Genomic DNA, 25,616 nt, shown 5'->3' on the forward strand with positions numbered 1-25,616 from the left:
CCATCTAAAGAGCCCCTTAAATCCTAGAGATAGAAGCAGTCATTAAAAGTCTCCCAACTGGGCGGGGAAGAAGAAAAAAAAAGTCTCCCAACCAAAAAGAGCCTAGGTGCAGATGTGCAGAATTCTATCAGACCTTCATAGAAGACCTCATACCAATACTATCCAAACTATTCTACAAAATAGAAACAGACGGAGCACTACCAAATTCCTTCTATGAAGCCACAATTACTCTTATACTGAAATCACACAAAGACCCAACAAAGAAAGAGAACTACAGACCAATTTCCCTTATGAATATTGATGCAAAAGTACTCAATAAAATTCTTGCAAACTGAATCCAAGAACACATCAAAATGATCATCCATCATGATCAAGTAGGTTTCATCCCAGGGATGCAGGGATGGTTTAATATACAAAAATCCATCAATGTAATCCACTATATAAACAACTCAAAGATAAGAATCACATGATCGTTTCATTAGATGCTGAGAAAGCATTTGACAAAATTCAACACCCCTTCATGATAAAAGTCCTGGAAAGAATAGGAATTCAAGGCCCATACCTAAACATAGTAAAATCCATATACAGCAAACAAGTAGCTAACATCAAACTAAATGGAGAGAAACTTGAAGCAATCCCACTAAAATCAGGGACTAGACTAGTCTGCCCACTCTCTCCCTACTTATTCAGTTTAGTACTTGAAGTCCTAGCCAGAGCAATCAGACAGTGACAGGAAGTAAAGGATTACAAATTGGAAGGGAAGAAATCAAAATATCTATTTACAGATGATATCATAAGTGAACTTAAATGACCCCAAATGTTCCACCAGAGAACTGCTTAACCTGATAAACATCTTCAGCAAAGTGTCAGGGTAGAAAACTAACTCAAACAAATCAGTAGGCTTCCTCTACTATTTTCTTTTTCATTGAGACAGGACTTTTCTGTGTAGTTGCCTTGGGCTGTCCTGGAACTTGCTTTGTAGTAAGTCTTGAGCCTTGAGCTCACAAAGATTTGCCTGTCTGATTCCTGAATGCCAGGATTTAAGGCATGTTCCCCCATGTCCAGATTTGTTTAATATTTTTAGATGGAGTCTCATTCTGAAGGTTCTACTGGTCTGGAGAACACTGTAACCCAGGTTAGCAACCAACTCCATGAAATACTCTTAGCTCTACCTCCTAATTGCTGAGATTATAGGTATAAGTCAGAATTCCTAGGTTAATTCTTTGAAGTTTTACATATTCGTCACAAAAGCAAACACTTTACAAAAGCAAGATGTTGAAGAATCACTGCTTTCAGTAATAAAGTGCTGTGCCAATTGTACATATTTTGTGTATACAGTATGACTTCTGGTTTTATGGGAGCCTTACATGGGCATACCAATGTGTCTCTGTTTCTTGTGCCTTTCCTTCGGCTCTTTTGTTTCACTTTGTTTTATTCTAGTCTTATTTGTTTGTTTTTGTTTTATATTATACTTTATTTTTGTCCATGATGCTGTTTTTATTAATGATGAGAGACTGAAAATTGGAACTGATGGGAGGGGAGGTGGGGAGAAATTGGGAGAACTAGTGGGGGGAAGCAAAACTGTAATCAGAATATATGAATTAAAAGACTCTATTTTCAATAAAAGATAGATAGATAGATAGATAGATAGATAGATAGATAGATAGATAGATAGATAGATAGATAGTTCTAATTTGCCAAACAGAATCAGGATCATTAAACAATGTTTTGTATAACTACATCTTGTCTTCTAGTTCTTTTTATTTATTCAAAGGGTAGTTATGCAAAAGGATTAGGGAAGAAGACTATCCTGTATTCTTTAATATAACCTTTGTTCTGTAGTCATAACCTAGATATATAAAGAACAAAGCATTAAAAATCATCATGAAAATAATGCTATAGTGTTGGAATGTATTATGCAAATGTACATTGCTCAATATTGTGCATCATTACCTTGTATTTGCTCAAAAAGGAGGGAGGAGAAATGGGGAAGGTGATGAGGAAGGTTGACTTATAGAAACAAAGAAAAGATCAACTAATTTTCAGTGTTATCACTAAGCTCTTGCTTACTTAGACTGAAACATCTAGCATAAATAAGAAAGGTCAGCAGAAGAGAAAGACTGTTTTTTATGTCTAGGTTCTATTAGTGTCAATCACAATGTTTTCATTTATTATCTGGAAATTTTGTGTGAACGTGTATGTATGATAGGTGTGGTGCATGGGTGTTCTGCATGTTCACAGGTGTGCTGGCCTGTGGGTCCATGTGGGGTCAGGGGGAGGGCATCAGATGTCCTCTGTTACTTTCCAACTGTTACTCTTTGTGGCTGACTCTATTCTTGAACCTTGGGCACTGGTTTGTTTGTTGTTTTGTTTTGTTTTACTTTGTGAGGAATAGGCAGGAAGACAAACTCTGGTGTCCCTCCTCTGCCTAGCTCAACACTGAGATGGCAGGCCTGTGGAGCACGCAGAACTTCCAGCTTTCTATATAGTGACAAGGATCTGAATGCTGATCTTCAAGCTTCCACAGTAACTTCTCCTCCATTAAATACATAAATACATAAAGAAAGAAAGAAAGAAAGAAAGAAAGAAAGAAAGAAAGAAAGAAAGAAAAAAGAAAGAGAGAGAGAGAAAGAAAGAAAGAAAGAAAGAAAGAAAGAAAGAAAGAAAGAAAGAAAGAAGGAAAGAAAGAAAGAAGGAAAGAAGGTTTTCCTATACTCCACGCTGGTGTCAAACCTGCTATGTAGTCTGTAATCACTAGAAAATCCCTGATTCTCCCAGCTTTACTCCTGAGTGCTGCTTACAGGCATGTTCCGTTCTACCAGATTGATAGAGTACTAAGGTTGAAATTGAGGAGTAAGATCTACCTCTATATAGCTCATAAGTGTTCTTGGTTATTTTTGGTTGATTTGTTTGTGTGGGGTTTTGTTGTTTGTTTGTTTGTTTGCTTGTTTGTTTTGTTTTCTTTCATTGTTCTTCCCTTTTATTACAAGTCAATGATCTGGAAACTTTGGAGTTAGTGGTCTTTTTACAAGGTATATAGATATCCTTCATGACCCTGTATTTCACCAGAAACAATGATGAATAAATGAGAAAGATTATGATATAATCATTTCTCCAAGAATTTGGAGAACAAAGTGTCTATTGTTCTGACAGAAACAACTGAAAACAATTTATATCTTTTTTAGTGTGTGGATACTGAACATAATTATAACATTTAATTAAACTATATAAACATGGAACTGAATAGATATGGGTCATTTGTTAGCATATATTCTTATTCTTATAATCTCAAATGAGGTTCTGATATGTCAATTTGTGATTCTATCATTCTAGAAAGACAGCTCCTTAGGAGGCTCCTGATTCTCATACAAAAGTAGCATTAACCAATATATTTAAATACCACAAAAGGCAATTAACTAAATTATTTTATTTTTTCCCAACTAATTTATCTAGTTTAGTACAGTAGGGACAGATATTTCTCAGAATTCAAAGCAAACCAAAGAAGTCACAACAAGTAGATTATTAAATAGCTATAGTGTATATTTAGTACTAAAATGTATATTATTGATTTATACTGCCAGATGTCTACATACTCCCTTTGCATATACCTAGTCATCTACAGAAAAAGCTTTGTTTAGATGAGTTTTATAATGAACTTGGAAATGTGAATATTCATCTTGAATCAATTTTAAGAGTAGACGAGGAAGTGAACAATTCACTCCCATAGAAATGTAACTGTACTATTTACCTGATGCCATTTATATAAAGACTCATGGGACAAGTGATTTTTTCCTTTTGTCAGAAATGAATGTTATTTATTTCTGGGAATAATAAAAACATAGCCAATTATGCTTACATTTGTTCATAATTCCCAGAGAACTCAGTCAAGCAGTAGACTCAAAGCATAATTTATGTTAATAGTTTGATTTGTGCTTCATTTGTTCATTCTTTTATAGTTAGTGATACTGTCATAAATATGTTATTTTTATATCACATTAATTCATTTTAGGCAAGAAAAAAGTCTACTATATAAGTAACTGGAAATATTTTCTTTATGGCAAAATCTTAGATTTTATACTAGGGGTGAGATACATGAAATAACCCAATTTATCCAAGAATTTCCTTTAAAAATATTCTGATAGAACTTTCAACATATACTTTTAAAAGTTAGATTCTTTCCCAATAGATAAAACTACCATGCAACTTCTAACTAATCCCAAAATTGAACATTGGAGAGGAGGGTAGGTAAAGAATGTAAGAATGGGAGGATGGGGAGAGAGCTGGAAAATACTGTCATCTGGAGCATGCTATGGCTGATGCATACATCAACCCACAGTGCAAGATCAAGTCAGCCAAAAATCCAGCATGGATAGGAGACGAGATCTTGAGGGCCTATACCTATCCCAGGAACTATTGCAAGTTAATGGCCACTGGGAGAAGGAATGTAATTCTTCTTTGAACTGTAGCTACTGGTAGATTGCCTATGGTACAGTAGATAACCCCATTCCCATACATATAGAATCATTAATAATTGTATGCTCTATGTTATGAAAATAGTTTTTAAAGAGAGAGAGAAGGAGAGAGGGGGAGAACATGATGTTGAAAGAGATCTGTTTTTTGAAGTTGGAGGATGTGGGGGGTGATATATGAGCATGGAAGATATATATATATATATATATAGTTTTCAAAGAATAAATACAATAATAGCAAAAATAATAGCAAACTTTTAAGGAAAATAATATGTCCACATCATCCCCTCTGTCATGGTTTGTGTATGTATGTTTGACCCAGGGAATGGCAGGATTAGAAGCTGTGGCCTTGTTGGAGTAGCTGTATCACTGTGGGAGTGGGCGTTAAGACCCTCATCCTAGCTGCCTGGAAGCCAGTATTCTGCTAGCAGCCTTCAGATGAAGATGTAGAACTCTCAGGTACAGGAGGTACAGGTACCATGCCTGCCTGGATACTGCCATGTTCCTGCCTTGATGATAATGGACTGAACCTCTGAACCTGTAATCTGGCCCCAAGTAAATGTTCTTATAAGAGTTGGTTTGGTCATGGTGTCTGTTCACAGGAGCAAAACCCTAATTAAGACAACCCCATACCCACAAATTTGATCTCTATTTCCATGCATTCTGTCTCTCTACTTATCCTCATACCTGAGCCTTCTCACTCGAATTCGCACCCCCTCCCACCAGTATACCCACAGCATCTACTCCATTCCTCCATCTCAGGGAGATCAATGCTTCCCCACTATAGCTTTCCTCTCTGGTCTGTGGATTGTAGCTTGATTGTGCTTTTCTTAACAGCTAATATTCACTTATAAGTGAGTGTACATTTGTCTTTTTTGCCTGAGTTGTCTCACTCAATTTTTTCTAGTTCCATCCAAGTCCAACAGTTGAGTAATACACCATTGTGCAAATGTACCATATTTTCTTTGTTCACTCTTTGATTAAATAACAACTAGGTCATTTCCAGTTTCTGGCTATCATAAATAAAGCCTCTATAAACATAGTTGAGCAAACATCCTTTTGGTTTAATGGAGCATCTTTTGTATATATGCTCAGGAACAGTATAGCTGGAGCTTGATGCCATATTGATTTCCATAATGGTTGTACAAGTTTGCTCTCCCACCAGCAATGGAGGGCTTACTCTTGGTCTATGTTCTAACCACCATGAAATGTCACTTGTGCTATTTCTCTTAACCATTCTGATTGGTATAAGATGGGATGTCAAAGTAATTTGAATTTGCATTTGCCTGATGGTTAAGGATGTTGAACACTTCTTTAAGGGATCTTAACCATTTGAGACTACTCTATTCAGAATTTCTGGAATCCACGAGGATGATCCTAATGAGGACTCCTAGTAATGGAGGACACAGAGTCTGAACTTCCCATCTTTAGTCAGGCAAGTCTTCCAGAAGTGAGACTGGATTATGTTCGATTGTGTTATTGGCTGAAGAAATCCTATGGGGAAGCCTAAACAAACCAGGCTGATGCTAGAAAAGAAGGTAACTCTCTAAAAACTGAGAGTAGGACCCCATTGCAGAGGACAACTTTTACTCAGCTCTTTGAACTTAAAGAGATTGAGCTTGTGTAGACTTGGAGCTTTCTAGTCTCTGCCATGAGAAGGTACTCAGCAGGCTATAAAAGAGAAATGTACATCCGGCTCCTGTCGGCCTGCACTTCTTTGCTTCATCCATCTCTCCCGAGAGACACAGCAAGAATACAGCAAACAAAGAGGCGTATGCCAGCAGCAAACCACTGAATTGAGAATAGGACTCCCGTTGAAGGAATCAGAGAAAGAACTGGAAGAGCTTGAAGGGGCTCGAGACCCCATAGGTACAACAATGCCAAGCAACCAGAGCTTCCAGGGACTAAGCCCCTACCTAAAGACTATACATGGACTGACCCTGGACTCTGACCTCATAGGTAGCAATAAATATCCTAGTAAGAGCACCAGTGGAAGGGGAAGCCCTAGGTCCTGCTAAGACTGAACCCCCAGTGAACTAGATAGTTGGGGGGAGGGAGGCAAGGGGGGGAGGATGGGGAGGGGAACACCTATAAAGAAGGGGAGGGGGAGGGGGATGTTTGCCCGGAAACCGGGAAAGGGAATAACACTCGAAATGTATATAAGAAATACTCAAGTTAATAAAAAAAAAAAAAGAAAACCTAAAAAAAAAAGGGAAATGTAGACACCAACTGAACCACAAAACTCTCTACCTACAATGAGTCCTACCTGCAAGATGTGCTGAGGAAATGGTGACACTGAACCTGTGAGAGTGACAACCCAATGTCTGATTTAACTTCAGACATACTCCACAAGAAGGATCCCATGCTGGACAGTGTTTGGATGGCCCAAATTTGGAGACTAGGTAGCCCAGGACCTAGGGTTCAATCAAATATGATTTTTTTAAATCAATGAAATTTTTCCTGGGGATATTCTGCTATACTTGAAGATTGGTTCCTTGTCCAGTCATCATCAGTGAGACTTCCTTTGGTAGCAGATGGGAGCAGGTTCAGAAAGCCACAGTCAGACATTATGTGATCAAAGAGTCTATATTTGGTCCCTGACCTGAACCTCCCTGAAAGGGGAAAAATGACTGTAAGAGTTAGAGGAAATGGAGACTGTGAGAACAGGATCCACCAAATCAGCTAACCAGGACTCACATTGACTCACAGAGATTGAAATGTCAAGGGCAGAGTTTTCATGGGTCTGTACCAAATCCTCTGTGTATATGTTATGGCTGTTAGTTTGGTGGTTTCGTGGGACTCCTAACAATGAGAGTGGGTTTATCTCTGACGTTTTGCCTACTCTTGGGGATCTTTGATTTGCCTTGTCCCCCTTGTCCTAAAATGAGGTCTTTGCCTTGTCTAATTGTATCTTATTTTATCCTGTTTGACTGTTGTCCCTTGGAGGCCTGTGTGTATAAGAATCCTGGTATTGTTAATGCTACCGCCCCCACTATATAGTAAAAGAAAGGCATATGCAGATCTGTATTTGCTTCAGACTTTAAAAATAGGCACCACCAGATTCAGGCCTGCTCACCACAGTCTACACACATGCTGAGTTTCCCAGAATGAGACAATTTAAAAATGAATATTTGTCATGAATCTCAGAGGCAGAGGCACAAGAATGTGGTGATTTTTAAATTTACTATAAATATTCATTGATGTTTATACATCATAGTTTATATTACCTATCAAGTTGTGCAATACTACCTACTTTATATTACCTATTATTCCATAAATATTTTGGAAGCATGCTTTGTATCACCTGGACTCCAGATAAAGTACTAACAGATAAAGATCTTTTTTCTGTAAGGAGGTAGGCGCATGGATACTTAGTGAACAGGAAATACCCATTTCGTGTTCTTGAAATGATTTGGGGGAAATAAACAGCATGGTTAACACATAAAGCTGTTTTGAATAACAATGAGGAAATGACTGTTGAGTTGAGGCCAGGCACAAGATGATACAGGCAGATCCTAACTGTAATACTGATGTTTTAGTCAGAAGAATCATGATTTTCAGATGCTCAACATTATAAACAATTAACGTGTCTTAAAGGTCATAAAACAACTACAGTGGCTGAATTCGAGTAAGTAGACCAAAGTAGATGGGCTGATAATGAAAGGGATATACCTCGTTTGTTTGTTTGTTTCTGAAACTATAACAACTTATGGAATAGAGGGTTTATTTTGGCTTATAATTCCAGAGGTTTGGAGTCCAAGGTGACAAACAAAACATGAGGGAAGGCACACAACAGGAGCAGGAAGCTGGCTGCTTCCATTAGATCTATACTCATGGAACGGAGACAGCCAGGCAGGTTATAAAGCCTCAAACCCTGTGTAAGGTGACTATTTCCTCCAGCAAGACTAAATCTCCTAACGGTTTCATAGCTTTCCCAAATAGCAACTCCAGCTCAGGACCAAGTATTTGAACACAGTAGCTTTAAGAACATATCATATTACAAAACAAAGCCCTCAAGGTTTATTTGGCATAGTGCTGTATGCAACCTAATGGAGTTTGGATTTTTCTTAGGCATTGAGAAGAGTGACATCCTCTGCTTGTTGTCTTTAAAAGACGAGTCTGGCTTCATGCAGAAAGACAGTACATTGTTCAGAAAGACACCATCTTAAAAGTAGAGAGAGCATCTACAGAGCATGCTTCAGAGAATCAGCCTCATTTCTGTGAATTGTATGGTGTATACATGTTGTCTTCACTGCTTGGAGTGGGAAAAGGGAGAAGCAAAAGTGGCTAGCAGGATTTTAGCCTGAGCATTTGATAAGTAATGGCATCATTTGCCATGAAACATAAGACCTGAGGAGAGAGGTTTCCAGAAAACAAACTTTGTCATGGAGACTGTAAACATACAATGTTTATTAGTTACTGAGAGGAAATAATTTAATGTGAGGGATGATATTACAAATAATACATGATATAGTTTACATAGTCTTTCTCAGAAAATCTATTCTGCATATGACAGAGGCAGTTAGCTTTTTAATAAGAAATAAAACCTAGGTATGAATGCTCTGAATTACCGCCAACACCATCTACATGGGTTTACCACTTTGCAATCTAGCATTTCAACTTCAGCCTCTATTAAAGGATGTGTGTTAATTGTGTCCATGTTATATTTTACCGTGTATGAACCTTAAAGGGAAAAAAAAACAAAACAAGACATTGAAACCCAAAGCTGATCGCAATTCTAGGGAAGGAATTAGCAAGGAACAAGTGATAAGATCAGGGAAACGGAAGAGGAGGACTCCTAATGGATGTGGAGAGGCAAACAGAGAGGAAGGTGGGAGTAGGTAAGGGGAGAAAGCAGGACATGTGTGATCTGTCTGATAGAGAAAGTAGAAAATCAGGGGGTGGGGCTCTGTAGGGAACGTGGGAAAATAAAACAGGAGAAAGAGGGAGGGAGGTTAAATAAAAATGTGGATGACTAAAAAACAGAAGGAATCATAATATTTACTATTTACCCAAATAAAAACCAACAATGCATGTGATGCATTGTATAAATATACATATGTAGCTTTAATGAACTTTTCTCTACTGAACTGATGGTGCTCTCTCTAAGAGAAAAAGACGACCTAACAAAATTGCCAATATAAATCATGAGAATTTTTTTTGAGGTTTTGGCCAAGGGACTCCCAAAGTATACAGCTTATTGTCATTGTCCTTGAGTATCCCCCAGAGATGGAAGATAAGTTCTTATAGCTGAACATACCAATACTACAGAAATAGGGCCTTGAAGTGGAAATTATTAATTTTTTTTGAGATTCATGAATATCATGGATGTTTTTCTGGAAACTGTCCCATGAGAAGATTTTTTGCGTAAGCAGACACATGGGAGGATGTTTAGCTGAGAACAGACATGTAGTGTTTTACTGGAAGCAGCCTAGAAAAGGGGCATGTGAGGTTTTATTAGAGCACACACTTAAGCAAACACGTGATGTTTGAATATGACATAAATATAACCCAGCAAACAGTGGACAATGTGTGTGGTATTTGCATGCCTTCCCATTTTTTGCTGGTCATCAGTGGATTTTGCTGATGCTGGTCTTGGCTGACGATGCAATATGGTATTGCTTTGCTTACCATTCTTTGCTGGTCATTGTTTGTCATGACTTCATAGAAAAAAATATCACCAAAAAGTTCTGGTGGTCTTCTGGCAGCTTCTTTCCATTTCTGTGGACTCTAGCAAATTGGTAGAACCTTGTGGTTTCTTCTAGACCAACCTGCCGGTGTTGATTTTTGAATGGTGTTTGTGAGTGCAAGTGGAGCTGCTGCTGCTAATTCCTGTGAACTGAACTGCTGATATCCTGATATCACAGATCGAATTTGCTCTAAATAACTTTTTCTCAACAGGTCCAGATCCTCCTTTGCTGTACTAACCTTTCCTTTCCACTACCTCTGGTGAATGGTGAGCTAAATCACTGAAGTACCTTACTAAAAGTAGGTTTTAAAAAAATCTAAGCCTACAGGGCCCAGATACCCCCAAACTGGAACTCTGTGTGCCCCTCCCTGAGGTCTAGCTTTCATAATATCAGAAGATAACACGCAAGCTTACAAAGAAAGAAGGCAACCAGCAGTCTTTCCCAATTCTGATACCTCTAAACCACATCAATGACCAGCATGGTACAGTAACTCCATGGGTACAGTCATATACATACTTTGTCTGTAACTAACAACTCTACAATTGGACTTAAGATCCCCTTAACAAGAGGGAGATCATTCCTGGTACTAGAAACATGACTAATTGTAAGTTAGATATTGCTAGTGAAATCATAGTTATTAGAGGAGAAGCAGCAACTACTAACATAGTAAAATATCATAATCTCTAATAACAATCAATAACATTTCTCCTTACACCCATAAGTACCTGTAGCACCTGTAGTCCTACTCATTATCTTTGCAATAGATGGGGATCATTATAGAAAATCACAGCCAATCAAAATGTAGAGCCCAGTTCTGATAGACACATCTACAAAACACTCCTGTACCTACTGCTCAGGGAACATTGCAGAACAGGTGGAAAGATTACAAGAGCCACATAAGTAGTTTTGTTGTACGATGGCATCTTCAAGTAGCTTCAGCCCCCTTAAAGTCTCACCAAAATGACCTCCAATATGTGAGTTGAACAAGAATGCCAATAAACATATCAAACTGCATGCGTGGAGAAAATTCTAAGCCCCCATAACTACACAAAGAATTGTAGAAACTGTGTAAAGTTGAGAGTGGAAGAGACAATGCTCCCTTAAAAAAAGCATATGATTGATTGTCCCATGACACACAGTTATCCCTGAAAACATACATGGAAGTAACAATATGTGGATTCGATAAGTTGTATTTGGGAATAAATATGTACATACGGAAACATATATGTCTAGAAAGAAAATAGTCCATGAATTTGAAGGAAAGTGGGAAGGGGTATATAGTAGAGTTTGGAGGAATGAAGGGGAATTGAGAAACATTGTAATTAAATTGGAATCTCAAAAATAAACAACAATAAAAATAATGCCACCAGCACCTAGTTGCAAGCATCTAGGAAAGAGGTAGTCTGGAAGTAACTATTAAAATAAACATATTAATTGGTTAATCATTTTTATAAAGTACGAATAAGAATGTTATTTACCTTTGAATTTATTCATTTATTTGAATCTATACTATAAAGGTATATATATTTTAAAAGAATATCTGAAATATAAAGTATAAAATAAACAACTATAAATAAAATCAACAAATAGCCCTTATAGATTTGTTTCAGAGATTTTTAAATGCTAAACATCATTATGAAATTAATAATTTGGTATATGAGGAGAAAATTACAATTAGTAAAAGCAATCATATGACAAATGTGGAAGCAGCTGCGTTAACTGGTCACCCTGCATTCTTACATTTAATTTACGCCACACTATATGAAAGTTTCCATCAGCATTTGAAAATAATTTGGCTTTCACACTGTATGTCAATAAGAAATCTCATATAACTACAACAACCTAATAAATAATATAGAGACTAATGCTACAAATTTGACTATTTTGTAATTTTAAAAAATATTACAGTGTAGGTATATTGAGAAAACTTTTTTTGACTAAATTGTACTTTCAAATTTCCTAAGAAAAATTATTCCTTGTCTTGGAAGAAATGAAAAAGCCGACCTCAGGGACTTTTAGGTAATTAGACTCTAAAAATCACTTCTTTCAATTTCTCAGCAAATAGTTGATGGAGGACACTTAGACACCAGAGATACAGGAAAAAATAAATCAAATGATAAAACTATGCCAATGAAGACCTATATTCTAGAGACTTATTAGGGAATCAATACAATTGACTTAAAAATAAGGACATGATAGTTAAAGGAGAAAAATGAGCACATAAAGAAACAAGAATTTATAAGTAGATATGAGAATAAAGGGTCAAATGGACAGTATGTAATGGCAGAGAAAGCCAGACATTGAGGCAGATGTAACACTTTTGTCATCCCACGTTCTCTGCCTTTACTCTATGCATGATGGGAAGCCACCAGAAGATCTGACTTAAAAATCTGTCAGCTCACCTCTTCCTGGGAACATTGGACAGTCCCTAAAAGTGAAAGCTGGATATCATGGCCCAGTTGTGCTACTATAAAAATATTTGACACCAGGAAATGTATAAAGAACAGAACTGATTTATTTATCACCATTTTGGGGGCTTCGAAATCCAAGATCAAGTCGCCATCATGCTCAGGTGTCTGAATAAGACTGCTCTCTTCTTCATGTTGTAAGCTGTAACTCCATTCTCCAAAGTACGGCTTCATGTGGGGAAAATTTGAAGGAGAAATGATATTCATAATTAATGTGCAAAAACATTTTTAAAACTTTTTATAGATTCTTTGTGAATTTCATTTCATGCCTATGAATCTCACTCATCACCTCCTCCATCCATATCTGCCCTCAACCCTTGCATATCACCCAAAAGAAAACAAAAATAAAAATAAATAAATGAAAACATTAAAATAAATAAATGAAAACATTACACAGTGGAAGCTGCAGTGTCTGCTCCTTGGTCCTCATGGCTTTACTTGAAGATATTCATTGCAATGAGTCATTGGTCAGGTTTGATGCCTCTGGCTCAGCAATACCTTCCATACTGGATCCTCATCTGGACTTGCCCTTGGATAACCTGTTGTTGCTCTATGTTCTGGAGATCCTTTGGTTCTCAAAAAAAGGCTCCCTCAAGCACTCTAGCAGATTATAGATTGGGTAGATGTTAGAGTGACTGTGGTGGTTTGAATATGCTTGGCCCAGGGAGTGGCACTATTAGCAGGTATGGACTTTTTGGAGTAGATGTGACCTTGTTGGGAGGAAGTGTGTTAGTGGGCTTTGAGACCTTCCTCCTAACTGCCTGGAAGCCAGTCTCTCCTGATTGCTTTCAGATCAAAATGCAGAACTCTCAGCTCCTGCTCCAGCTCCCTATCTGCCTGCTTGCTGTCATGAATCCTGATATGATGATAGACTAACCCTCTAAAACTGTAAACCAGCCCCAATCAAATGTTTGCCTTTAAAAGAGTTGCCTTGGTCATGTTGTCTCCTCACAGTAATGGAAACCCAAACTAACATAGTGACCAACTCAAAGTTCTTGATCTGTGCCTAGGTGGTAATTGAGTTGGTCAGTCTGCCCATACTATTCTTGCACCAGCATTACCAGGGAGGGCCATTACCAATTCCTAGGGGCCTGCTCACCTGTGTACTTGCCACAAGGGCCATTTCTACTATGCTGCCCAACCAAGTGTGGGCCCCACTTTCTTGAGTGCTGCAGCCAGCAAGGGGTTGGACTAGCTCTGTGCAGGCTTTGTACAACAACATAGCCCCAGGCAGCAGCTCAGACCAGGAGCATTCACATGGCCTTTGGGTAACACAGGCCATGGACCCTGACATAGATCCCTGATGCTGCAGAGCCATGAACTGCCTTAGCCGCAGCAAGAGACAAGTCATCACATGGCTTCAAATGGCAATGCAAGCTATTCACATCAGGCAGATCCCCACCAATTTGTACCCCCAGTTCCACCTCACTTTATGGTTCACAAACCTTTAGGCTTCTCTTTCAGGCTACTCTTTCTTTCCTATCTTTCACCACATACTTGCTTAACCTAGTGGCATCCACTTGGCCTAAGGCTTCTAGGATCTCTTCTGCCTTGCTGTGCCATGTGGCTGCAGGCAGGGACCTCCCACAAACAACTTTAGTTTACTCTTTATTTGGTTTATTAGTTTTTAAATTAGTATATAAAATAATGGGTTTCATTGTGGGATTTACGTACAGATTTTGTTTTTATTGATGACATTATCCCTCCCTTCCCCTTCCCAAATCTCACCAACCTCCTAATGGTCCCCTTTCATTAGTCCCCTTTCTACTCTCTTGTTGTATGCACTCTGTTGTCTTCTTTTCTTCTTTTGATCCCCTTTGCATAACCCTTTTTAAACCCTTTTTCCCTTTGGTCCCTTTTCTACTTTTATGACACTCACCCCCAACCACACACACACACACACACACACACACACACAAACACACACACACACAGAGAGAGAGAGAGAAAGAGAGACAGAGACAGAGACACAGAGGCAGAGACACAGAGACAGAGACACAGAGACATAGAGAGGATATATAATATATTGATTGATAGATACCTGATACAGAGAGAAAGAAAGGAGAGAGAGAGGAGGGGGTGGAATCTAGGCTACTCATTTGAGAGGAAAACAGTAGTATTTGTCTTTTTGAGTCTGGGACACCTCACTTAATATAATAATTTTTAGTTTGTGGTCTTTCCTAAAAAGTCATGATTTTATATTTTTGATGCATGAATAACATGTCATTATATATATAAACTGAATTATCTTTATTCCTCTATTGATAGACATCTAGGCTGAGACCATCCTTTAGATCAGTGCTTTCAATTTTGTCAATGATGTGACCCTTTAACACAGTTCTTTATGTTTTAATGACATCAATCATAAAATTATTTTTGTTGCTACTATAATTTGTTATGAATCATAATGTAAGTATCTTTGGAGACAGGTTTTCTAGAGGGGTGACAACCTACAGCTTGAGAACTGCTGTTCTAACTACTGGGGATACTCCAATAATGATCGTGAAAGTACAAATTATTGTGGGGCATGGTATTGTGAATTGGAGTCCTTTGTAAACACCCAGATATAATACAGCCTGGTCAACTTGGTAGTTCTAATTTTAGTTATAACTCTATATTGGCTTTTACAGTGACTACACCATTGTAAATACTTACTAGCAATTAATAAGTGTTCCTCTTTTTCCATATTCTCCTTATTTATTTTTTGGCGGGGTTCTTGTTATGTTTGATGTTAGCCATTCTGACTGTGGTGAAATGAAATTCAAAGTAGCATTAATTTACACTTTCTGATATAAAGCCACATTTATAAATGCTTTAGTACCATGCAGAGTAGTAGGAATCTTCATGACACTTCTTAAAAGCTGCCATTAAACGTCTACACTTGAGGCTTAGAGGAGATACATTTAAACTATCACACCAAAACAGCAGATAAGAAGAAACTGCAAGAATCCATTGAAAAATGATGGTGGCTTTGATGCTAGTTGTTACAGATAATATCAGTGCCCTGCCTATACTATCCTTCTATAGCAGATAGGGTGGGTATAAAATTAACAACAGCTTTATCATCCCAGACCCTTATGACTCCAAACACTGTGCTTCCAGTCCCCAATGATGATTTATCACTATCTGTCCATTGTGAGGATTTACTCCATGATACGGATTCATTAGCTGTATTCCCTTGCCTTTCTCATTTCCCTAAGCCCCACAGACATTTCCTGCAGTCATCTCTATAAAATCTGTTGGCACTCAGTTCATCCTTCTAAGATCTGAATCTTGACATAAGTTCAACCAAAGACTTTAGTTCATGGAATCAGAACTTTACCATGCAGTTCTGGACACTGTGTACTTCCCTGTGGTCCTCAAGCTTTGAAGTTTGGTGGTAAGCGAGATAGTGGTGGGTCTGTATTGCTACAGAAAAAGAAAATCTTGGCTGAGATTCCCACCTACTAATTTTAGAGAAGTGGAGGTAAATGAATTTATTCAGATAATTAGTCCAATATTAGTAACCTGGGGGTAACATGTATGTAACAAGTCCTCAGAGTCAACAGATACTCTTTTTTTTTTAACTTTTCCTTGTTTAATATGCAGACAGGATTCTTTTTTTTTTTTTTGCAGTCCAGTCTAATTTTCCTTTTATTCTTTACTTTTTTAAAAAAAATTGGATATTTTGTTTATTTACATTTCAAATGTTATCACCTTTCCTAGTTTTCCCTCCAGGAAACCCCTTTCCCATCTCCCCTCCCGCTGCTTCTAGGAGGGTGTGCTCCCACCCACCTGCCCACCCACTCTGGCCTTGCAGCCCTGGTATTCCCCTACACTGGGTTATCAACTGATGTTCTTAACGGCTAACAGAAGAAAACAGCTGGCTCACGAGTCAACTATTGAGTGAAGCACAGCAAAAGCCAGAAGCTCTCAATGGGAGTACTTAAGTGAGGTTCAGTTCCCACACTCAGTGCACATGATACTAAAACTCAGAAGCAAGGCTTTATCCATAAGAATAGCCTAGTTACAAAACAAGAAAGAAAGGAAGGAAGGAAGGAAGGAAGGAAGGAAGGAAGGAAGGAAGGAAGAAGGGAGGGAGGGAGGGAGGGAGGGAGGGAGGGAGGGAGGGAGGAAGGAAGGAAGGAAGGAAGGAAGAAAGAAAGAAGAAATCACCCCATCAAGGCTGAAGCTACAAGCAGCTAAGATGTACTAAGTTGCTTAGAAACTCCAAGCCCTATGAATACTTGAAACTGGTAGAAGCCATATAGCAACATATATTGTCAATAGCCCTCGTGGTATGCATGTCAGGGAGCAGCTATGTTTCTGGCTCCTCCATTTCCTCACCCAGGGTGCCCAGACGCCACTGCACACTGAACTTGAATTACATAGTGGAGTCTGGAACAGGTGGGGACTGCTGGATCCTGGTTCAGCTGGAAGTAGGTACTTGGTAGTGGGGAAGAAGGCCTTCTCTGAGGATTTTAGACCTTTTTTAAAGGCGATGATTAAGGAAACAGCTCTCTTTAGATGATCTTCAGTGAAATGGCTAATGTGTAGACACTTTTGTGGGGATGACCAAGGGCTATATAAGAACTTTGGAGAGTGAGAAGTTTTTAAGGTGAATGTAAATTTATTGACTGAAGTTTAATGCACTGTGAATACCTCACGTGTATGGAGAGGCATTCCAGGAACCTTGGATACTTGCTGGGCATGTTCTTATTGAGAAAGAACAAGTTGAATGTATAGGCTCGCCAAGGGCAACAAGACTTCTCCAGGTGGGTGTCAGGTTCCCCAGATGAGTTCAGGAAGGAGAAATCCTACAACAAAAAGGGATTCCTCAATTTTGTGGTGAGTTCAGAAAAACTCTCCAGATACAGTAGACTTTGACCTTAACTAGCACGCTTTCACAACAAGCCCTTGCTTGCCAAGAATAATGTTAAGGTCTCAAGTGAAGATGATTAATATGATGGTGATTACTCTTTTAAAGAATTTTCTCTACTTCCTCTTATATCTTCTGGATTCAGTCCAATAACTAAAGTCAAGCTGCATAATAGAAGAAATTGTAAATGTGCTTTCTCCACTATAGGACAAAATGATCACCAAGGGTGTTAAGACCTAAATGATATATTGGGCTGAAACATGGCAAAAATACTTGGGAGTGAACCTTCACAGTGCTAAAACAGTAGGGAATTCTTGAGACTGGGTTAGGAAAATATGTTGGTACGAAACACAATTACGTGTGACTCCAAGATCAATTTTTTAAAAAAAAGGATACATGATTTACATTAGCTCTAATATGCATCTCAGATACTTCTTTTAAAATTGAGGGGGGAAAGGACAAGTTATTTAAGTGAGAGGCTAATATAGCCTTGGTGTAGTACAAAGAAAATGGGTAGGGATGTTCAGAGATTGTGCATGTTGAAGTATATTTATTATCGAGCCAGTAGAAAATATCAACAGATTTTATTGCATCGAAAGTGCAGAAAGTGACTTTATTCTGACAGTGAGTAATGTGTTAATGAGGGGTCATTATCACTGAAGCTTCAATGGTGGCCCATCTCTGAGGGCAAAGGACAGACATACAAGAGGCTCTTGATAAAAATGGGTTTCAGAACATGTATAGATATGATAAGATTGCAAAATAATAGAGGTCAGGACAGGTCTTAGACACGAAGAGCCAGATAGACAGCAATTATTGATATGAGACTTAAATAGCAACTAGAAAGATTTGGCTTGTTAGGGATCTTTGATGATGGTACAGAACATGGTTTTTGATTGATGGCTGAATAACAGATGAAAGTATTATCTATATTAAAACTAGAAAACGTGACCTAAAGCAAGTGGGCCAAAAAAAAAAAAAAAAGCATAGCAATAATCACAATTTCTTGATTAGTTGTCTCAAATCCAAAGACTTTCTAGTAAAGCCTCCCCTCAGGTTCCATGTGTGAATGTTGATAGTATGTACACAAAATAATGTTCACCAAAAGATTTTTCCCCTGCTTGCTTATGACCTGAAGACTGCTTCCCTACAGAGAATGTTCATACTGACATTAGCCAAACCTGCCTCCTTAATCCAGCTGTATACTATAAACCCTGCCTCCTTTCCTCTGTGTGTGTGTGTGTGTGTGTAAATAACCCCACCTTTGTCCAGCCATATGCAATAACCCCACCTTCCTGTTCAACTGTGTATAACAAACACACCGAGCTTTCAGAATGTTGAGGTTTCTACACTAGAAAGCTCATTCCATATGACTCCAGCTTATTCTGTGTCTATCCATCCATATGTCTGTCTTCTCTTCATGTCTTCACTACCTCCAGTCAGAACCAGCCCTGGAGCCATGTAAGGACATGGCAGATATGCTAGTGTGAATACAGAAACCTTGGATAAAACTTATCCCGTAGTTGGGGTTGTATTGCTTTATCAGCTGGACAAGAGAATGGCTGGACTAACTTAGGTCATGGTTCTACTAAGCCGCTATGTATTCAGTATATACATAAATAAATACATGGAGGAAGAGAAGGATGACCCAGATCAGAGTGGCTTTAAATAGCTAGAGGTAAATATAAACATCATGGATGGATTATATAAGGGATGGGCTATTATAGGACAATTTGACCCATCTAGGTGGGCAGCTTATTTCAATATCAATTGGCTGTGAGTTCTTTGGGCATTTTGTGGGTTGAGAATTTACTGATATAAATCTGACTAGTAAATTACAACCCACTAGAGATTTGATTTTACAGTGTTACGGGGATTTGTGACAGCTAACCACATGGAGGAGATGGCTAGAAATGGGACCAGTATCCACAGCAGGAGAACTGCGAGTTGAGTGGTTGCTACATGGGGACAGCGCAGACCCTGGGGACTGGCAGATGGTGCTAACCAGCATTATCATGGGATGATTTTATATATACATACATATATATATATATATATATATATATATATATATATATATTTCATGCAATAGGCATGTACTTGAGAATTAGCCATTATGATAGCACACATCGGTAGAAAAAGAGTATATGGTCCTGTTTCTGGTCTTTCTGGAGACATTCTCAGACTCTGGTTGGAGCTTTGACACCCCGCCACCACCACCACCACCCCAGGCTATCAAGTTGGTTCCTGGGGATGTCCTTGTCACCGATATTATAGCTTGGGTCATCTCCCTTTGGTTGGCTGTCAGGAAGGTGCTTCTCTGTGATTGGCCATCGTCACTCAGTGAAAGGTTCTGAAAGGCTGACCCCAGTGCCTCTATTGGCTTCATTGGGAATGTTGGCAGTGCAGGGCTTGATGGTTATGCCATAAACCCAAACAAACTAATCTCTTCCTTCTGGAACATAAACAAAACCCTCGCTCTATGGTTAGCAGTGGGGCTGGACTCTTCTATCTGTTACCATAGGGTCTCTCCAATATGCTGGAGAAAGACCATGTTTGTAATAATTTAATAATTTTAAATAATTAAATTTAAATAATTTTTATCCTGGGGTAGAGTCCTCCATAGCCCTCTCTCTAATTTTTTTTCTGAGAGAGAAGTGAGACATTCAGTGATGGCTTGGCCTTAGGGTTATGGGGAATTCCAGTCAAATGGAAGATACTTCAGTCTCTGCAATAGGAGGCAAAGGGTACTGTAACATATGCTGGCCTGTTACTGGTCTTTAGGGTGTGAGGAACACCCATGACCAGCATAGTCACCCTCATAGGGGCAATCACCATCTTGGTGTTTTCTTTGTGTTGTACTACAGAAAAGAAAAAGAAAGAACGAAAGAGCGAAAAGATGATAGAAAGAAAGAAAGAAGGAAAGAAAAAAAAGAGACATGAACATATTTTAAGTGCCCAAATTCAGGAATGTGAATGACATTCATTTGCCTTAATGAGTTGGGGCCTAGTGTTGACACCCTATGGGCTGCAGTGGTCCCAAGGGAAGGAGCAGGCCACAGGATGAGCAGTCATACACTAAATGTTTGCATGAAGCTGGGTTAAGATTAGGGAAGTGTACACTTAGGGATCAAGCTTGATCTAAAGGAGATGACAAAAGGTAGAAACCAGCTGCTCCATTTCTTGGTTGCCCTTGTGAGATTGTACTCACATATGTGAACTAACATGTTTATAAAGATCAAGATCCTTCGCTCAATGATTGTCTGTAATTGGATCATAGCCAGGTGTGAGAGTCCACCTGTGGGCTTGACAGAAGCTAATGTTAGAGATCTGGTTGCATTGGTGGCATATTGGCTATCACTGAATATGTTGATGGGCCCTGGCCAATCCATTAGTAGAGTTGAAATGGCCAGCAATTCACCAAATTGAACTGAACCATTGAAGTATTGTTTAAATATTTTTGGAGTCACATTATTAAAACTATGTATGATATAACCGAGACCCTTCTTAGAAGCATCCATGAAACCAGAAATAAAATGCATATTGGATACACTCATAGATAAGATGGAGAAAATATGTTTAGGGAAATGATTATCTAAGTTCCTATTATAGCTAGCAAGAAAAACCTGAGCTATGGTTAAATGCCCATGAGAGCACATTCTGAGTAAAGGAGATCTCAATTAGTTCTGGGCAATGAATCGGAAGTGTTAAAGAGGTTTTCAGAACGTGGAGGGCTGTTAGAGATATGCTGTTCACAAAAGGGGTAACAGCGGGGTTCTGAAGAATATGCCAAGTTTATCCAATATAGTATTTTGTTAGAGTACTGGAGGAATTCTTCTGTAGAGAAGTCCTGTGTGGGAAGGACAAGGCCCCATACGTCTAAAGATGTGTCATCATCAGCAAAATACACAAGTTCTTGGGACCCTGGAGGTGGTGGAGCTTTTCTCCCCACATAACAGCACCCCTTTTGCCTCAGAGCCAGTCCAGGGCCTTGTTCTATTCAACATCTCCATGCCAGACTCGGTCTGGCTTGCCTTCCCTAAGTTGCTGAATCTACAACGTAAACACAGGTAGGACCTCAGGTTTAGGGGGCTCAGCTGCTGCACACACTGGACAGAGGCAGTTCCAAGATCCTGCCTAGCAGCACCAGGGTGTAGACGAGGCAGGTGATCAAGATCAGGAAGTAGTCAAGAACGTGCTTCAGCTTCCGGCCACTGAACGGTACCTAGCGCCTTTAGTAACTTTCCTGAATGTGCACATGGCACAAAGGTGAACCTGATTAAAGTGATTTCGTGGTCTCAGTATTTGAGCAGCGGGAGACCCTCTCTTTGCAAAACTTCAGCTGCGATGACTACTTGTCTAGCTCAGTTACCCTGAGAATCTCAGCCTCTTCACTAAATTACGCCTCCCATTGTAGAAATTGACACCTCGACCCCATAATATAGATCTCATAAAAGTCTCTGAATCCTGTGAGGTATACAGAGTAGCGGCCATGGATCCAAATGGTTGCTCAGCAAACGGGGAGTGTGTCCCATTTTCAGACACTGCTTTCCTATATTTTTTCAGCACCTGCATAGAGCAAGCTTCCCAAATTCTCTGTGGGAGATCATTTTCCACAGGAGGATGTAAGATTACTGAGCATTGGTACAGGGTGCTGCTGCTGAGGGATTTAGCATAGGAGTATGTAAGATTCCTGGGAGCGATGGTATATCCCCTTCCCACATTAATTTTCAATGTCTGTCAGTTTAGAGTAAAACAGAGCCATACCTTTATCTACAGGGACAGCAATATCAGCTGGCGTGGCTGTCTCCTCATCTATGGAGGCAGCTGTGCCCCTCTGAGCTTTCTGGGGGTGCCATTAGGGAGTCATGCTTGGAACTTGCCAACAATACAGGCAGAGGCTGCAGATCTAGCACGGAACCACAAAGGCAGCTCAAGTTGGATGCCACTCCTGGGAAGAAGAACAGAAACAGCTCTTTCATTTCCTTCTCCCTTGCCAGTGCCACCCATCACCTGTTCCCAGGTTCCCAGGTTATCCCAAACGTCATCAGCTAACATCCATAGGCATAAGTCTCGAACTTTCTCAGAAAAGGTATTGAGTTTCTTTTCAGAACATGTCAGCTATCTACTCTACAAGATCCCTTTCAAAACCTTCAATGGACTACACTTTTCTCTGAGAGCTAGTATTGCCCACTTTGCTTGTAGAGGCCCATTCACACATTCTTCATCAGGCATCAGATGTGGGAACAGGACCAAGGATGGGGGTGTGGTGTTTGTGAGAGGAAATGGAGTCAGGAGATGAATCCTGGGAGACCAGCATCAGGGTGCAGATCTACATTCAGTGTGCAGCATGTAAGTTTATACAGTGTTTGAGCCAATTGCAAACCCCTAAATCCTTGGGCCAATGTAGCTTACCACACTATCACCATATCCCAATGAAAGCCCAGCATGATGATGTAACTTAAAAGTTGGGGATGGGGGAATCATCACCTGTTAGGATTTCCAAAAAGATGAGGGAAGCAGCTACCTCCCTGGCCTCCGCCCCACCTGTGTACCAGGAGCAACCTTATATCTAATGCGGGATATGACAGACCAGGAATCTTTGAGGAGTTGCATGAACTTGTGGCGTCTCAATCTCCATCCCACTCTGTCCTTCCCAAGGTTGACCTCCCTATCCTCCACAGGGTATGTGCCTTGAATTCATTCATTCTCATTTCACCTGACCTGATGACTATATTATGCATCTGATAATGAGGTAAATAGCTCTTTTATTTTTGTGTGCATGTATTTTTAGTTTTAAGAGAATCGCATGTAAACTTTAAATTTGTGAATAGCTCTATACCATAATTCCAAAACCTTGAAGACTCTCAAGTGCTGAGGACTATTATTATGTCATTTAAAGTACTAGTGTTCATATGAGCAATATTGACAATTGGAATAGATTCAATTATTCTAAAGTATTCATTCTTTCAGTAGCCAAACCTTTATAGAGAAAACATGCTTCTACGACTTGATGTTTAACTCAACTGTGGTACTAAACTAACTGATGGAATGTTATCAAACATGTTACTAGTAGAGGCTGAAAATGTTCAGGTACAGTTGATATTACCATCTTGTAGTTCTGCTGTTTTCATAGTATCTGTCTCCAAAAAGAAACTTCTGTCACTTCAACATAGTCCCCAAATCTTAAATAACATATAAAACATAGACACCACCAAGCAATTATATGTCAGCACCATATCAAGGGCTCAAGGATATCTGGTTGATTTTCCTGTTATTCCTTACTTTACCTTCTGTAATAAGACATTCACTTTTATTGTGAAGTAAGTAAAACTATGGAAAAATGATGGAACCCACTGGCTCTTCTAGGTACAGCAGCACTGAAATACTGCCAACAACATGATAACATGAATGCTTTCTTAGAATCACAATGAAGACATTAGTTTGTCCAGAGAATTTTTAGAAGCCAGCCTTCGAGGCACACAATTTGCTTTAAGAGTCATCTGTCTTCTGAATCACCGAAAATTAAAATCCAAAGCACAAAACACATAGACATATGCCTTTTCCCCTCAATTTCAGAGTTGTATCAAGGAGGTTGTTGCAGATTACAAGTTTACCTTTTCTTTTTTTATTGAATTTTTTAAAAAATTACATTTTAAATATTATCCCTTTTCCCAGTTTCCCATCTGGAGACCAGCTATCCCATCCCCCTCCTCTGCTTCTATGAAGATACTCCCTCATCCACCCACCGACTCCCTCCTACCTCTGCACCCTGACATTACCCTACACTGGAGCATCTAGTCTTGACAGGACCAAGGGTCTCTCCTCCTATTGATGCCCAACAAAGCCATCCTCTGCTACATATGTGATGTGGATGGAGCCATAGGTCAATCCCTGTGTACTCTTGGGATGATGGTTTAGTCCCTGAGAGCTCTGGGAGGGGGAGTCTGGTTGGTTGATATTGTTGTTTTTCTTATGGGGTTGCAAACCCCTTCAGATCCTTCAGTCCTTTCTCAAACTCCTTCATTGGGGACCCACTACTCAGTCCAATGATTGGCTGTGAGCATCTGCCTCTGTATTTGTAAGGTTCTGGCAGAACCTCTCAGGAGACAGCTATCTCAGGCTCCTGCCAGCATATACTTCTTGGCTTTTCAAGATTGAAGAAAAGGTCTTACCAGAAAGGGGTATTGTCTATCTGGAACAGAATAAACTTTCTTTCAGTCTTACAGTTATATTTATTCTTTGGTTGTTTGAGACTCTCTACACCAAAAGAGACAGTTTAAAAAACAATATTGGGAAAGTAGATTAATACTGATGATCTAAAGATAATTAATACTGATGATCTAAAGATAATATGGTTGCAAGAGTATGTCAGAAAATTCACTATGCCTATTTACTATGTTCTATTACTATAGAACACTCTATGCCTTCATCCCTGAGTGTAACTTTAAATTGATATTTCCAAAACTGGATTCAAAATAACAGAATAGCTGAGAATCTATTCAGAATAGCTGAATCTCTCTTGGAGATTGAAGGAGGAAGATCACAAAATTGAGAACAACCTGGGGTATATATAGAGACATACTCTCAGTAAGCAAACAGACAATGTTAGAAAAATAATTGAAGAGACAATGAAAGAGAATACCTTCAAACTATATGTTAAGATACATATTCAACACTTGCTATAAACATATAGCCATATAAAAATAGAGTACAGCTAAAATATGTTTGGAAACTAAGGAAGTTTTTTAACTCCTGAAGATTGAAAAGAAAGCAGTTATGTTTGTATAGCTTGATTTGCTTGTGGGACTCCTAACAGTGAGAATGTGAGCTGTCTCTCAATATTTTGCATGTTTTTGGTAAGATTTCCTCATACTGGGTTGACACCTCCAGCCTCCATAAGAGGGCTTATGGCTAGTCTATTGCAATGCGATATGCCATGTTTGGTTGACATCCCTGGGAGGCCTGCCCTTTTCTAAATAGAAATGAAGAATGAATGCATCTGTGGGAGTGGTGGCTCAGAGGAGCATAGAGAAGGGAAACTGTAGTAGGGTTTTAATATATGAGTAAAAAATTTTTAAAAAGAAAAGGAAGGAAAAGAGTATAGTCCCATAATGGGAATATCTGCAAA

The sequence above is a fragment of the Rattus norvegicus genome, chromosome 5 (genome assembly GCF_021556685.1).
Source record: "Rattus norvegicus strain SHRSP/BbbUtx chromosome 5, alternate assembly SHRSP_T2T, whole genome shotgun sequence".
Classification (NCBI taxonomy): Eukaryota; Metazoa; Chordata; class Mammalia; order Rodentia; family Muridae; genus Rattus; species Rattus norvegicus.